This window comes from Rattus norvegicus, chromosome 1 (assembly GCF_021556685.1).
Source record: "Rattus norvegicus strain SHRSP/BbbUtx chromosome 1, alternate assembly SHRSP_T2T, whole genome shotgun sequence".
NCBI lineage: Eukaryota > Metazoa > Chordata > Mammalia > Rodentia > Muridae > Rattus > Rattus norvegicus.
Genome location: NC_141534.1, coordinates 72672153 through 72677082, shown reverse-complemented (window position 1 = coordinate 72677082; position 4930 = coordinate 72672153). Strand labels below are relative to the sequence as shown.

The following is a 4930-nucleotide window of genomic DNA, read 5'->3' as shown; positions in this document are numbered from 1 at the left end:
AGGACTGGTGGGTCTCAAGTTATGCTAACTAAAACTGCTCCCAAAGTATTTTCTGTAATCTGAAAGTACTTGAGAGCTGAGGAATCATTTGTTCCTCTTTATTTTTGTTTTCTCTTTATCTGCTTAGAACAACCCTGTTAGAAGTCCAGGTACTTTCTGAAGAATCTATTTCTCATGTTCAGGGCTCACTGATAAGCCCAACTTGTTTAACTGAGAAGCAAAACAAAGAGCCCCAGAAATTGCAGTGAAAAGAGCAATGTACCAGGCAGGTATTGTTCAGGTATTGGGATGATCAGGATGGTGATAGGTCAGGTGACTAGAAATGGAATGGGCACAATTCCACTGGGGTGGGGTGGATATTGAGGTGGCATACAACTTAATAGATTTGCTTGTTTTGAAGAGGACATGAGTTCAGTTCCCACATATTGTAGACAACAACCATCCAGAATGTTAATGCTAGAAATCTGAAGCTGTTTTGTGAAAGTAGCTCAAAATAAACAGAGAGAATACATATATACATTTTGCAAGCACATATACGCATCAGCTAAAAAGAAATTCAAAGAAAATGTATGAAACAAGGATGGTACAAATTGGTTTTACCATATTCTGTCTCTCCATAATTGATAGCAGTAATCATTAATGTATAATCTTCAGTTTCCTAATGTTCATGTTATTGGCTCTCTATATAAGTATTTGTAGGGGAAATTACAGTATACCCAACTTTGCATGCCAGTGATGATGTTATCATTCCATTCATATCTCTTTTGTATCCTCAGCAATAGTTAATGGTGTTCAAGGTCATGTAGTGTATTGCCAAATTAGGGAAAGTCATTCTTCTAGGTTTGTTTATCTCTTAACTTTGAATGTTTTTGATAGTTTCTTCAGATACTACTCCTTTTTTATATAAAGTCCCACAGCCAAACAGTGGACTGAAGATTAGGAACTCTATGGAATAGTTGGGGTAAAGGACTGAGACCCTGAAGTGGATAGGAACTCCACATGAATACCAACAGTGTCATCTAACATGGACCCTTCCAGCTCTCAGTTACTAAACCACCAACCAAAGAACATAACCCAGGCTGGAACTAGGCCTCACATCATATACGTAGCAGATGTGCAGCTTAATCTCCATATAGGTACTGAACAACTTGAATGGGGCTATCCAAACTGCTGTTGCCTGCACATGGGATTTATTTTTCTAACCATGCTGCCTTGTCTGACCTCAATGGATGAAGAAGCACCAAGCTTCAGAGAGTCTTGATGGCCCCGGTAGGAGGATACATAGGGTAGGTCCCATCTGATCAAAGAAGAAGGGAAGGAGTCATTGGGAAGAATTGTAGGAGAGGGTGACGGCAAGGGTGGGGTCAATAAGAGATGTAAAAATCAATAAGTTAATAACAGTAGTAACAGTAATAATATTAATGATAGAAATCGGAGAGATCTCTTACTACCAACTTAATCACACAGTTGAAAGCTCTAGATCAAAATTAAGAAAAAGGCTCTAGAGCAGTAGACAGCAGGAAATAGTCAAACTGAGGGCTATTTGAAACAAAGAGAACAATACAAAGAATCAACAAAACCAAGAGTGGTTTCTTTGAGAAAAATTAACAAGATAGACAAACCCTCAGCCAACTTAATTAAAAGCAGAGAGACAGTATATAATTTAACAAAATATCAAATGGATAGGAAAACATGACAAAAGAAACTGAGGAAACCCAAAAAATTATTAGGTCTTTCTTCAAAAACTTGTATTCCCCATAATGGGAAAATCTAAATGAAATGGAGGATATCCTAGATAGATGACATGTACCAAAGTTAAATCAAAATAAGGTAAACTATCTAAACCTTACTGAAACCCGTGAGAAACTAGCACCCATCATTAAAGTCTACAAACAAACAAACAAAAGAAACAAACAAACAAACAAAAAAGACAAGCCCAGGGTCAGGTGGTTTTAGTGCAGAATTCTACCACACTTTCAAAGGTGAGGTAATACTCCTGAAAATATGGCACAAAATAGAACCTGAATGAACACTATCTAATTCATTCCAAAGCCACAATCACCCAATAGCTAAACCACACAAATATTCAACAGTGAAAGAGTTTCAGATCAATTTGGCTAATGAACATTGATGCAAAAAATACTGAATAAAATGCTCGCAAGCAGTTCGTGTGGTGGCGGCTAGGCAGTGCAGCTCCGTGACAGATCCAACGTCACACTTGTCTCCCACCCTGCGCAGCCATGATGCCCAAGAGGAAGGTTAGCACAGATGAAGCAGCGAAGGCGGAGCCCAAGGCTCCGCGAGGCTGTCGGCCAACCCTGCCCCTGCCAAGGTGGACGTGAAACCAAAAAAGGCCGCAGGAAAGGTTAAAGCATCAGACAAAAAAGCACAGATAAAAGGGAAGAGGGGAGCGAAGGGCAAACAGGCTGAAGTAGCTGACCAGCAAACTACAGATCTGCCTGCAGAAAAACGAGAGACGGAAAACCAGAGTCCAGCCTCTGAGGAAGAGAAAGAAGCGAAGTCCGATTAAGCATCCATCACGTCTGTCAGTGGTCCCTGCCTCCCTTCTTGTACAATCCAGAGGAATATTTTTATCAACTATTTTGTAAATGCAAGTCTTTTAGTAGTTCTAGAAACATTTTTAAAAGGTGAGGGAATCCCACCTCATCCCATTTTTTAAGTGTAAATGTTTTTTTAAGAGGTTAAATCATTTGCTGGTTGTTTATTTTTTGGTACAACCAGAAAGTAGCAGGATACTGAATCAGGAGAGGCTGTGACTGTCTCGGGGGTCACCATAACATTCCGTAGAGGGGGCTAGTTTAATATCCTACAGAACAAAGCGTACTGAATGGCAATTTGGGGTCTCAGTCATGCATTCGTGTCTAGAATATTTTCAGTTATACCTGGTCCCGTGTTTCTAGTAGAACCATTTTGTAAGAAAGCCAGTCTTTGGTCCTCGCCCTGTCAGAGCTGTGATGTCTGTGGTCATGGCAGTCCGTTTTCCTAACAGTTGTGATAATGTGCTGTGAAAGATAGAGATTTTGAGTATGTTCTGTGTGTGACATAAAATTGTGAATTGGTGGAACTGAGCATTGTGAGCATTCGGTTGTTATGAGAGATCTTCAGGAAACTTGCCAAGTTTGAGGCTGGAGCATCACTGGAATAAGTTCAAAGAAAAACAATATGTAGCTCTTCATTTGTATACGTGAACACAATGTGACTCTTCAGAGTTTGGGTACGTGAACACTATTATGGCTCTTCAGAATTAGGGTACATGAACACTATACGGCTCTTCAGAGTTTGGGTACGTGTGTTAAGAATTGGAATGTCGGGGTTGGGGATTTAGCTCAGTAGTAGAGCACTGCCTAGCAAGCGCAAGGCCCTGGGTTCCGTCCTCAACTCCGGAAAAAAAAAAAAAGAATTGGAATGTCTGTGTATTCTACTCCTCGACCAATAAAATCTCAGTTGTGAAAGAGTTAAAAAAAAATGCTCGCAAACTGAATCCAAGAACACATGAAAAACATCATTTATCATGATTAAAGTAGGCTTCATCCAAGGGATACATGAATGGCTCAATATATTTATCAATGTAGTCCAGTGTATAAAAAACTTTTAAAAATCACATAATCATCTCATTAGATGTTGAAAAAAACCTTAGACAAAATCCAACTCCCCCTCATTTTGAAAATATTAGAGAGATCAGGGATACAAGTCCCCACCCGTTCAGGATAGAAGAAGATGGAGGATGGGGATTAGGGGAAGGATTTTGGGAGGAGGTTATTGAGAAGGGGTGGTGAGTGGGATGTAAAATGACTGTAAAAAATTAAATTAATAAAAAATGAAAGAAAAAAGTGTCAAGGGGATCTAATTAGATGCTGAAAATGCCTTTGACTAAATTCAACACCCCTTCATTTTAAAAGTCTTGAAGAGATCAGGGATTCAAGGCATATATGGAAATATAATAAAAGCAATATACTGCATGCCAGTAGCCAACATTAAACTAAATGGAGAAAAACTTAAAGCAATTACACTAAATTCAGGGACAAGACTGCCCACTCTACCTGTCTATTCAATATAGTACTTGTAGTTCTAGATAAATCAATAAGAAAATAAAAGGGGATGGGTGAGTTGGAAAGGACAGAGTCCAAGTATCATTATTCACAGATAATATGATAGTATACATATCCATCCCCAGACTTCTATGAGAGAAGTCCTCCAGCTGATATACAACTTCAGAAAATGGTTGGATATAAAATTAACTCAAAGAAAAGAGTAGCCCTCCTTTATACAAATGATAAACAGGCTGAGAAAGAAATTAGGATAAAATCCCTTACAATAGTTACAAATAATATAAAATATTATTTTCTGTCCAGGAAATTTCCCCCTCTGCCCATGTGTCTGAGGCACTTCCCCACTTTCTCTTCCATTAGTTTCAGTGTATCTGGTTTTATGTGGAGGTCGTAGATCCAACTGGACTTGAGTTTTGTACACGGTGCTAAAAATTGGTCAATTTGCATTCTTCTACATGCTGACTGCCAGTCGAACCAGCATCATTTGTTGAAAATGCTGTCTTTTTTTCAATGGATGGTTTTAGCTCCTTTGATCAAAGATCAAATGACTATCATAAGTATGTGGGTTCATTTCTGGGTCTTCCCTATCCCTGACCTCAAGCTGCAGTACAGAGCAATAGTGATAAAAACTGTATAGTTCAGAGACAGGAAGTTAGATCAATGGAATAGGACTTCCTCCTATTATATTATACCCGTAGGTTTGAAATTCAATATGAGTTCTCACCTATGCATCCCCTAAATATGTAACAAATAAAGATTTTCCCACAATTAAAAAAAAAGCAAACAAACAGAAGTCATCATGTAAATCCAAATGTGGTAACACATGCCTTTAATCCCACCACTTGGAAGTTAGAAGTAGG

At 38.7% G+C, this 4930-nt stretch overlaps 1 pseudogene; it reads left to right on the top strand.

Moving 5' to 3' along the window:
- Window positions 1-2161: 2161 nt before the first annotated feature.
- Window positions 2162-2620, top strand: LOC148007192 (non-histone chromosomal protein HMG-14 pseudogene; annotated as a pseudogene).
- Window positions 2621-4930: the final 2310 nt, after the last annotated feature.